The sequence below is a fragment of the Elaeis guineensis genome, chromosome 12 (assembly GCF_000442705.2).
Source record: "Elaeis guineensis isolate ETL-2024a chromosome 12, EG11, whole genome shotgun sequence".
Classification (NCBI taxonomy): Eukaryota; Viridiplantae; Streptophyta; class Magnoliopsida; order Arecales; family Arecaceae; genus Elaeis; species Elaeis guineensis.
Window position 1 is genome coordinate 74,150,341 of NC_026004.2, and position 12,851 is coordinate 74,163,191.

Here is a 12,851-nt window from a genome sequence, read left to right on the forward strand (position 1 = left end):
ATATATCAGAGCAAGAGAAGATAAATAAATTTTGCAATGTATCAGAGCAAGAAAAATAATTTTTACAATGATATCAGAAAAGATTTTATAATGTATCAGAGTAAATGTTATAATATATCAGAGAAAATTTAACACTGTATCAGAGCAGATGTTATAATATATCAGAGAAACTTTCACACTGTATCAGATCAAATTTTATCATGTATCAGAGCAAGTTAAAAGAAATTTTAGGGTGTATCATAGTAAATCAAATTTCTTAAGTTGTATCAAGGTAAATAAAATTTCAAAAGATGTATCAGAGCAAGTTTAAATTTTGAAATATATCAGAGCATATAAAAAAATACTTATTTGCATTGTACTTATGATTTTGCTTTTGATGGATGGCTTTTTGTTTAAGTTCTGTCTGATACCAAATTTCGATACCAAATTTCTCAAAGTTTTGTTTAATTTCTCCAATATTTGTTTCTCAATATTTTTTTTTTTAATCTTCCATTTTTTGTTTAATTTTTCAAGTTTGGTTTAATCTTTCAATTCTTGTTTTTGTTTAATTTCTCCAATTTGGTTTAATCTTCCAATCTTTGTTTTTGTTTAATTTCTCCCCCTTTTTCTCATAATTTAGGGTTTTGCTTTTTTTGTTTAATTTCAATTTTTGTTTTTGTTTAATTTCTCTCCCTTTTTGACATCATCAAACATAGTTAACTCTTCCTTTTTCTGAAACATTCTTTAATTTCTTCCCCTTTAGAGTTTTTCACAGATGTTTGCTCCCCCTTAATATAGCAATTATCAACAGCAAACAACAACAAGAAGAAAATATATAACCAAAATATGATCATTACAGAGAGGTAGAAATATAGGTAAAAGATGATTTCATTAATATCATAATTGTTTCAATACATAGTTCTTAAAAATAAAATTCAACCAGCTAATTGTCAATACATGGCCCCAAGGTATAGATCCTAGAACAAGACACTAACACCTAGGATCTAGTAAAGATCAAGATAAGTCAATGATCGGAGTCATCAGAGATAGGGTGAGGAGATGATGGATCAGAAGTGCGTCCTCTACCCCGTCTGCCTCTGGCACGAGCAGGAGAACGAGATGAACTGGGTGGCTGAGAACGCTGAGATGCTAGGGCTGATACCATGAGTCTGATAGAATCAAGTACGTTCAGTGCTCTGAAAATAGATTGAAGTAGAGCAGTGAACTGGGTGGTAGCATGCTCACTCGATCCTCGGATCTCTTTCCTCAGTAATTCATATCCACCTTCTAGAGCTCCTCTGAGCCTGCCAGCCTCTGCAGTGAGGTCTGTGACCTCAATGGTAGACTCCTGTGGCTGGGGATGGGCCAATGCAAGGACTTGCCCCTGCAAGTCAAGAACTCTGCCAGTCAGTCTCCAGACTATGTCCTCAAGCTGCTGTATCCTGATGGACTGATCTGAAATCATCTGAAACATAGTGAAGATGTGGGGAGTAATGGTCTGATCAGAAGAGGTGGCTCCAGGTGCAAAAGAAGTACTACCCCACTGACTAGACAGTAAAGAAGCCACACGCTGTGAAATATGCTCGATCTGATCATCAGCCAGTCTGAACTCTGAATGAGGTGCTCTGCTCTCTGGCTGATACACTGGTGTGGGCATCCTAGTAAACTCTGAAGGGCCAGCCTCAGTATCAGGAATGAACTGGATATGTGGTGATGCTGCCCTGAGGTCATGGACAGGAGAAGATGGACCTTCTTCTTCTACTCTGCCTTCAGTTCTGTCCTCAGCTCTTATTTCAGCTCTATCTTCAAAGCCCTTGATCCAACCACCATCAGTCTTTGTAATTCCCATTCGGTGCAGGCTGTGTTGGTTGAAAGTGTCCACATGTGAGAGCTTGGTAGGTGCCTCCCTCTCACAGCTAACTCCAAACCTCCTAAATACTCTAGTAAGGGCCATACCATAAGGCAAGTGTGCCTTGGATCTGTTCAAAGTTTCTCTCATGGCCTCTATCATAAGTGCAGGGAGGTTTAGGGGGGTCTGAGTGATGACATGAAACATGACACATACATCTCTGCTGGAAAGTAAGTCATGTCTACCACTCCTAGGAAAGAAGAGCTTTGTTACCATCTAATGCAGGACTCTCATCTCAATGGACAAAATCTTTGCTTCCAATTTGTTTAAATTTCCTGAATAGGTTTCTCCTAAAATAATTCTGATCCCCTCTTCTTTAATTGGGAGTTCCATATATGAGTATCCTTCACTTGGCAACTGAAGTATTTCTCTCAATATTCTAGAATCCAAGCAGATATCAATTCCCTTGACTGTTGAAGTTACTAACCCATTTTCATAATGTAGGTTCTGGTAGAACTCTCTAACTAGGTCAACATAGGTGACTTCCTTAAGGGAGCAGTAGAGTTCCCATCCTTGGTTTTTAATCTTACTTGCAAAAGCAAAGCCCTCTTTCTCAAAGAACCGAAAATCTATATTTTTTTCGGTTTCGACTTTTCTATCAGAAAGAGGATTCACACTGGGGCTTATGGAGGATTGAGAGGGACCTTGAGCAGGTACTGAAACTGGAGTGGGAGCAGTTGAAGATTGAGCGGCTTGCCTTTTCTTTCTGACAATTTCTTCAGGCTCACGGATTGATTTCCTTCTTTGGGGAAGCTTCATCTTTGGAGCCATATCCACTATAATAGCAGGCAAGGAGACTTGAATTGAGTGGAGGAGGGATCACAAGAGAGTAAAGAAGGATTTTGGTGGAGAAAAGAAGTGGATTTTGGAAGTTCGGTAAAGTGCTAGGGCACGTTCCAACCGCGCCAAGCAAAGCGAGAAAGCACAAAAAATTCCTTTTCAAGGAGGCGATTTTTGGTGGAGAGGAGGAGGGAGAATTGCTTCAAGTTGGATCCTTGGAAAAAAAAGTTTGGAGAAGACGGCTTTTGGAAGGAGGACGATGAGAAGATGAGTCGTCTCACGAACAGGGTTTCCCGTTTAAAAACAATGAACCCGATGGAAGTTGGTGGGATTTACAAGTTTGCCATTGAGTCGACTCATGGGGGTCGACGCATGAAGTTCAAAAAATCAGAAAAAATATGAATAAATTCCAGAAAATTTTGAAATTTTGAGTGAAGGAATTTTGCTCAATGATAAGTTTTTAGAATGATAAATTTGAGCTTTTGGGACCAGGATGGATGTTGAAAATTGAGCTCTAATCAATTCTTTGAAAATTAAGAAATTTTAGGCAAATGGATCTAGAATTTCTAGATTTCTCCTAATTTCACAGAATCTATCCTCACTAAGGGCCTTTGTAAAGATATCGGCTAATTGATTTTCAGTGCAAACATATTCAAGAATTATATTTTTATTTTGAACATGTTCTCTTATAAAATGATGTCTTATTTCAATATGTTTGGATCTTGAGTGTTGTATTGGATTTTTAGATAGATTTATGGCACTTGTATTATCACATTTTATTGGTGTTTCATTAAGTTTGATTCCAAAATCTTCGAGTTGTTGCTTAATCCACAAGATTTGAGCACAACAACTTCCGGCTGCAATGTATTCGGCCTCAGCCGTAGACAGTGCCACCGAATTTTGTTTCTTGCTAAACCATGAGATTAGGTTAACTCCAAGAAATTGGCAAGTTCCACTTGTGCTTTTTCTATCTAATTTACATCCAGCAAAATCAGCATCTGAATATCCTAACAAATTAATTTGTGAGTCCTTAGAGTACCATAACCCTATAGTTTGTGTACCATTTAAGTATCTAAGGATTCTTTTAACAGCATTCAAATGAGATTCCTTAGGATTAGATTGATATCTAGCACATAAGCAAACACTAAACATGATATCAGGCCTACTTGCAGTTAGATATAATAATGAGCCAATCATACCTCTATAGTATTTTAAGTCTACGCTTTTACCTTCATCATCCTTGTCAAGCTTACTTGAGGGACTCATTGGTGTGCCAATTGGTTTGCAGTTCTCCATTCCAAATCTTTTGAGTAGTTCCTTGGTGTACTTGCTTTGGGTGATGGAGATTTCCTCTTTTGATTGTTTGATTTGGAGTCCGAGGAAGAAGGTGAGTTCTCCCATCATGCTCATCTCGAACTCTCCCTGCATAAGCTTAGCAAAGTCTTGACAAAGGGATTCATTAGTAGACCCAAAAATTATGTCATCAACATAAATTTGTATAATTAGCATATCATTTTGGTTTCTTTTAATAAATAGGGTTGTATCTACATTGCCTCTTGAGAAACCATTATTTAGTAGAAATTTGCTTAGCCTTTCATACCATGCTCTAGGTGCTTGTTTTAGACCATATAAAGCTTTATTTAATCTAAAGACATGATTGGGAAAAGCATGATTTTCAAATCCAGGGGGTTGTTCTACATATACTTCTTCAGAAATATATCCATTTAAAAATGCACTTTTAACATCCATTTGAAATAATTTGAATTTCATAAAGCAAGCATATGCCAGTAGAAGTCTAATAGCTTCTAATCTAGCAACAGGTGCAAAGGTTTCATCAAAATCAATTCTTTCTTCTTGATTATATCCCTTAGCAACCAGTCTTGCTTTATTTCTAATTACATTTCCATGCTCATCTAATTTATTTCTAAAGACCCATTTTGTGCCAATTATTGAATAATCTTTAGGTCTTGTTACTAAGGTCCAAACATTATTTCTTTCAAATTGATTAAGTTCTTGCATAGCATTAATCCAGTTATGATCATTTTCAGCTTCTTCAAAAGTTTTAGGTTCAAGTTGAGATACAAATGCACAATGATTAAGTACATCTCTAAGTGAAGAACGGGTTTTTACCCCATACATAGGATCACCGATAATTAACTCCTTAGGGTGGTTGTGAACATACCTCCATTCCTTGGGTAGGTCATTTGTACCTTGAGGTTGTTCTTGAATTTCTTCACCTCTTTCATTTTATTTGTCTTCTTAATCCTTGTCTTCTGGAGTTGCTGAGTCTTTCAGAGTGATCTCCTTCATACCTTCTATTAGTGGATCTGCATCATCAACACCCTCATTCTTCCTTGAAGGAAGATCGTTAGATTCATCAAAGACAACATGTATGGACTCCTCAACTACTAAAGTTCTTTTGTTGAACACTCTAAATGTTTTACTAGTGGAGGAGTAACCTAGAAAGATTGGTTCATCTGATTTTGCATCAAATTTACCAAGTTTTTCTTTGCCATTATTTAATACAAAACATCGGCAACCAAAAACATGAAAATATGCAATATTTAGTTTTCTTCCTTTCCAAAGTTCATAGGGGTTTTCTTTAAAAATTGTCTAATTAAAGTACGATTTAAAATGTAACATGCTGTGTTAATAGCTTCTGCCCAAAAATATCTTGGAAGGTTGCTTTCACAAAGCATGGTACGGGCCATTTCTTCTAAGGTTCTGTTTTTCCTTTCAACTACCCCATTCTGTTGGGGTGTCCTAGGAGCAGAGAAGTTATGGCCAATTCCATTTTCATCACAAAAATTTTCAAAGTCATGATTTTCAAATTCTGTTTCATGATCACTTCTAATATTTTGAATTGAAAACCCTTTTTTATTAGTGACTTTTCGATGAAATTTAGTGAAAATTTGAAAAGTTTCATTTTTGTGAGCTAAAAAGAAAACCCAAGTAAAACGAGAGTAATCATCTATTATTACAAATCCATATCATTTTCCTCCTAGACTAGTGGTTCTAGTTGGTCCAAATAAATCCATATGTAAGAGCTCTAAAGGTCTAGAAGTTGAAACAGTATTTTTGGATTTAAATGATACTCTAGTTTGTTTACCTAATTGGCATGCATCACAAATTCTATCCTTTTCAAAATTCAGTTTTGGCAAACCGAGAACTAAATTCTTTTTAATTAATTTTGAGAGAGAATGCATGCTAATGTGTGCAAGTCTACGATGCCATAGCCAACTAGTCTCATTTATTTTAGCATTTAAGGAAACTAGGTATTGCATGTCTAATTTAGTTAAATCATTTAAGTCTACCATATAAATATTGCCATGCCTATGTCCTATAAATTTAATGCCATCGTTAATAGGACTCGTCACAATGCAAACAGATGATTCAAAACTTACTTTATACCCTTTATCACAGAATTGACTAATGCTAAGTAAGTTATGCTTTAAACCTTTAACTAATAAAACATTCTCAATGTATTTGGAGGGAGTGATACCAATGTTACCTATCCCGATGATCTTTCCTTTGCCATTATCTCCAAAGGTGACCATCCCTCCATCCTTAGCATCAAGCGTGATGAATTGTGATTCATCACCAGTCATGTGTCTCAAGCATCCGCTGTCAAGATACCATTTCCTGTTTCCTTCTTGGGATGCTAGACACACCTGCAAGCAAAGGTCAAGTTTCTGTCTTAGGTACCCAAGCTTTCTTGGGTCCTTTCAGGTTAGTCAGAATGGTTCCTTTTGGAACCCATATTTTCTTTGTGTTTGCATATTTGTTAATAAGACATGTGTATGATTTATGTCCTATTCTTCTACATTTAAAACAAGTAATATTTGTAGACTTGTTACTTGAATAATTTACATAAATATCCTTCAAAAATTTTTGTTTCTTCAGGGGTTTATAACCAAGTCCAGCCTTATCATATATAGCTTTCTGATTTTCAAGGATCATATTTAGTTTGTTTGAACTTAAGGTGAACTTATCTACTATAGATTTCAGCTTGTTCATTTCATCCTTTAAGTTTTGATTTTCTTGAATCAAGGTGAATTTTTCAATTGAAAGATTTTCAGCTTGTTTCACTAAGGACTGATTTTCCAATTTCAGCTCTTTGTTTTTCTTTCCTAGTTTCTTTAATTCCTCAATTGAATCATAGAGAGCTTCATGCAATTCTTCAAAAGTAAATTCACTAGTGGATTCAGAAGTTACCTCATTTTCGTGTGCCATCAGGCACAGGTTGGCTTGTTCTGTTGAGGTTTCCTCGTCGGAGCTTGAGTCATCACTCGCACTCCAGGTCGCCATCATTGCCTTCTTTTTGAACTTCTTTGGACCTTTCTTCAATTATGGACATTCGGATCTGAAATATCCTGGCTTCTTGCACTCGTAGCATATAGGGAGTTGATCTTTCTCCTTTTCTTTGCTTTGATCCCCTTTTGTGAATTTCTTTCTCATCTCCTGTTTCCTTTTTCTTAGAAACTTCTTAAATTTTCGGGTGATGAGAGCCATCTCTTCATCCTGATCTTCATCTTCAGAGTCATCCGTTTCATAATCAGGCGAAGTTGTGGATTTGAGGGCAATGGTTCTTTTCTTTTTGACTTCATCCTCTTGATGTTGCTTCATGCTAAGTTCATGAGTCATCAAGGATCCAAGAAGCTCTTCTAGAGGTAGAGTGTTCAAGTCCTTTGCTTCTTGGATGGCAGTCACCTTGGCTTCTCAAGTTCTTGGCAGTGACCTGAGAATCTTCCTTACAAGTTCACTGTTAGTATAAGATTTGCCAAGACTCTTCAAACCATTAATTATATCAGTAAAACGAGTAAACATGGCAGTTATGGACTCATCATGCTCTATTTTGAACAATTCATATTTATGTACAAGCATGTTTATTTTAGACTCTTTTACTTGATTTGTTCCCTCATGGGTTACTTCTAACTTATCCCATATTTCTTTAGCAGATGCACAAGTAGAAATACGATTGAATTCACTAGCATCTAGTGCACAATAAAGAACATTCATGGCTTTGGCATTTAATTGTGCCAATTTCTTATCAACCTCATCTCATTCTTTCTCGGGTTTGGTTGACTCCTCACCATCTATAATCTTGGTGGGTGTGTGAGGACCATTCACTATGATACTCCACATATCATAGTCGAGTGCTTGTATGAAAATCTTCATCCGAGCTTTCCAATAGGTGTAATTAGACCCATTGAAAAGTGGAGGTCGGTTTGTTGATTGCCCCTCGGCTAGAGAAGTACCAACATGGGTTGCCATAGATCTTTGACTCTTTGATTGTTAGATCAAAGAAGGGCTAGAGCACCGGGCTCTGATACCACTTGTTGCCCAGCTATGCAACCCAAGAGGGGGGGGTGAATTGGGTTTCTAAAAATTTTAAGCCCAACAGATTACTTATGAAGAACAAAATAAAGACTTTAATTCAATATTAATTACCTAAAGCAGGAATGCAAGAATATAATAAAGAAATAAAGTGAAGCGATAAAGCACACCACAAACACAAGGATTTATAGTGGTTCGGTGCTAACCTTGCACCTACATCCACTCCCCAAGATCCTACTTGGGAATTTCAATCCACTATCCTTTGTATTCAACCCGAATACAAAACGTCGGAAACTCCGACACTAGCTATCCCAAGCTAGATCACTTATTTCCCGGGTACAAGTAAACCCAAAACACTTCGATTTCAGGTTCGGATCAACCTTTTCTTGTTTTGGAAATCCTCCAAAAACAAGAACAAAATCTCACAAAGAGTTAGAAAATTTTGAGCACAGATTAATACAATAACAGCTCCTTAAATGAGCGAATATAACAATAAAAGCTTTACTCAAATGAAGAATCCCTTTTTCGGATTTTCTCAAAGTGGATGAACGCTTGAATGCTTGAGAAGAGGTTGATTGTTGATTGAAGATCTCTTGAAAGCTTTGAACGATCTCTAGATCAAGGTTGAAACAATAGGCGTGAAGAATTCTCTCCTTGAAAGCTCTTGCTTTTCTCTTTCACACTCTCTCTGGTATATTGTGGATCCTCTCTCTTTTTCTTTTTGGATTTTTCGTTGATCTCAGGCTTTTTCGTGCAGATTTCAGATCCTCTCTTCTGTTCTTCTCGTTTTTGATTTCACGTTTGATCCGCTATTTAATTTGCAATTTCTTTCACCATTTTAAGTATTTTGTAGCATTAGAAGCAAGAGAAAACAATTTAGGCAGATAAAGAGCCGTTAGAGCAATTTTAGGAAGCATAAAAGGCAATTAAAATGGGCAAAAAAATAGCCGTTGCTGACATTTTCCATCGCAGGGGTCGACTCATGAGTCGACTCATGCATCAGGAGTCGACTCATGAGTCGACTTCTGTTGCACAGACCAGAAGGTCTGATTTCTGGATTTTTTGGCTCAAATCAGCAGAGGTCGACTCTTGAGTCGACTCATGCCTTGTGGGTCGACTCATGAGTCGACTCACAGGTCATGCCAAGTCAAAAATCCAGCATGCCATGGGAATTTTTTTGCGTGCCAATTAGCTCACAGTGCCATGAGTTGACTCATGAGTCGACTCATGCACTTCAAACCTTCATAACTTCAAAAATATAAGTCCAAATACAATGAAATTTTCACCAATAGTTTACAAATCATTTGTTCTATCAAATGATACTATCAAATTAGGATTTTAGTGAAATTACAATTTTGCCCTTGAAGAGCATAAGGACTTTTTCATTTTAAAATTATTTGTATCCCTTCAATCTGCTTTGTAATCATCAAAATCAATCTAGGAGCAACACACTCAATAAAAATATTTTTTATATTAAAAAAAATATGAAAAGAAAGAGAGAAGATGTGAATGTCACATATCTCTGGCATTATCACCTTGGTCATATTTGTGAGTCAAGGATTAACAAGTTATACAAAGAAGAATTCTTTAACCTATATGATTATAAATCATTGGGAACTTATAAATCTTATCTCATAGGTAAGATGACCAAGACTCCATTTTATGGATATGGAGAGAGGACGAATGAGTTGTTAGCTCTAGTACATATAAATATATGTGGACCAATGACAACTCAAGCTAGAAGAAGATACTCCTATTTTATCATCCTTACGAAAGATTTATCAAGGTTCGGATATGTGTATCTTATGAAATATAAATTCGAAGTCTTTGATAAGTTAAAAAAGTATCAATGTATGATCGAGAAACAAACTGAAAAAGGTATCGAGATTCTTCGATCTGATCGAGGAGGAGAATACTTATCCAGTAAATTTCTTGATCATCTTGAAAGTAAAGATATTCTATCGGAATGGATCCCTCCTTATACACCCCAGTTAAATGGTGTAGTAGAAAAGAAGAATCACACTTTGATGGATATGGTGCAGTCTATAATGTGCTTCACTGATCTTCCAATATCTTTTTAGAGATAATACCCTAGAGACTGCCACATACATATTAAACAGGGTGCCTTCAAAGTTTGTTGCAAGCACACCATATGAGATATAGAAGAGAAGGAAGCCTAATCTTAAACATCTTAAGACTTGAGGCTGTCCTGCTTATGTCAGAAATATTTTTGGACATAAGCTTAGTGCTAGATCAGATAAGTGTAGGTTTGTAGGGTAGCCTAAAGAAACTAATGGATACTACTTTTACCACCTACTGAACAAAAGGTGTTTATTAGTAGGCATGCCACTTTCTTGAAAAATGAACTCATCCAAGAAGGAGGCAGTGGAAGGAATATTGAACTTATTGAAATTCATGATTTACAAATCGATCCAAAAATATCAGTGGTTGGATCACAAGAAGATTCTCAATCAGAAGTACCTAAAGATGAGGTACATCCACAATACACACCTCCTCTCTGAAGATCAGATAGAGTGCATCATGCACCTCTGAGATTTGATGATAATATGATCAACATCATTCAGGATGATGATCTACTAAACTATTCAGAAGCTGTCATGAGTAGAGACTCAGACAGATGGTTGAAAGTCATGAAATCTGAGACAGACTCGATGTATATCAATCAAGTGCGGACCTTGGTTGATGCATCTAAGAGTGTGATTCCAATAGGATGCAAGTGGATCTTCAAGAAGAAGATCGGAGTAGATGGCCAAGTAAAAACCTACAAAGCTAGGTTGGTGGCGAAGTATTTCAGTCAAAGCTAAAGAATTGACTATGATGAAACTTTCTCACCAGTGACTATGCTCAAGTTCATCTGGATTTTGCTTTCTATAGCGGCATACTATGACTATGAGATCTGACAGATAGATATCAAGACCATTTTTCTTAATGGTAATCTAGAGGAAGAGGTCTATGTGACTTAGTCAGAGAGATTTATCGAAAGTGGGAGGACAAATCAAGTATGCAAGCTAATGAGATCCGTCTATGGATTGAAGCAGGCTTTGAGGAGTTGGAACATCCAATTTGATATGACAGTCAAAGAGTTTGACTTTATCAAAAATAAGGATGAACCATATGTATATAAGAAGACAAGTACTATTGTCTTCTTAGTTCTGTATGTCGATGACATATACTGCTTATTGGGAATAATATCTCAATGATGCAATCGATCAAGACTTGGGTATCAAATAAGTTTTTCATGAAAGATTTGGGTGAAGCATCCTATATACTAGGTGTTGGGTATAAAATACCCACAGCCGAAGTCCTCGACAGAATCAATGATTCCGCCCACGATGCCGACCTCAAAAGCAGACTCCGCCCGGACTCCCACGGGAGCCGGGCTCCGTCCTCAACATCAGCTACCGGTAAGCCTTGTCCGGACCCCTACGGGGGCTGGACTTCGCCTTTAACTCTGATTGCAGGAAGACTCCGCCCGGACTCCTACGGGAGCCGGGCTTCATCCTCGACTCCAACGGCTGCAGACAGACTTCGTCCAGACTCCTACGGGAGCCAGACTTCACTGACAAATCCCATCTCAAGCAGACTCCGCCTGGACTTCCGCGGGAGTCGGGCTCCGTCCTCAACATCAGCTACCGGTAAGCCTTGTCCGGACCCCTACGGGGGCCGAACTTCGCCTTTAACTCTGATTGCAGGAAGACTCTGCCCGGACTCCTACGGGAGCCAGGCTTCGTCCTCGACTCCAACGGCTGCAGACAATCTTCGTCCGGACTCCTACGGGAGCCGGACTCCGCCGACAAATCCCACCGCAAGCAGACTCCGCCCGGACTTCCATGGGAGCCGGGCTCCGTCCTCAACATCAGCTACCGGTAAGCCTTGTCCGGACCCCTACGGGGGCCGGACTTTGCCTTTAACTTTGATTGCAGGAAGAATCCGCCCGGACTCCTACGGGAGCCGGGCTTTGTCCTCGACTCCAACGGCTGCAGACAGACTTCGTCCGGACTCCTACAGGAGTCGGACTCCACTGACAAATCCCACCGCAAGCAGACTCTGCCCAGACTTCCATGGGAGCCGGGCTCCGTCCTCAACATCAGCTACCGGTAAGCCTTGTCCGGACCCCTACGGGGGCCGGACTTCGCCTTTAACTCTGATTACAGGAAGACTCCGCCCGGACTCCTATGGGAGCCGGGCTTCGTCCTTGACTCCAACGGCTGCAGACAATCTTCGTCCGGACTCCTACGGGAGCCAGACTCCACCGACAAATCCCACCGCAAGCAGACTCCGCCCGGACTTCCACGGGAGCCGAGCTCCGTCCTCAACATCAGCTACCGGTAAGCCTTGTCCGGACCCCTACGGGGGTCGGACTTCGCCTTTAACTCTGATTGCAGGAAGATTCTGCCCGGACTCCTACGGGAGCCGGGCTTCGTCCTCGACTCCAGCGGCTGCAGACAGACTTCGTCCGGACTCCTACGGGAGCCGGACTCCACTGACAAATCCCACCGCAAGCAGATTCCGCCCGGACTTCCATGGGAGCCGGGCTCCATCCTCAACATCAGCTACCGGTAAGCCTTGTCCGGACCCCTACGGGGGCCGGACTTCGCCTTTAACTCTGATTGCAGGAAGACTCCGCCCGGACTCCTATGGGAGCCGGGCTTCGTCCTCGACTCCAACGGCTGCAGACAATCTTCGTCCGGACTCCTACGGGAGCCGGACTCCACCGACAAATCCCATCGCAAGCAGACTCCGCCCGGACTTCCACGGGAGCCAGGCTCCATCCTCAACATCAGCTATCGGTAAGCCTTGTCCGGACCCCTACGGGGGCCGGACT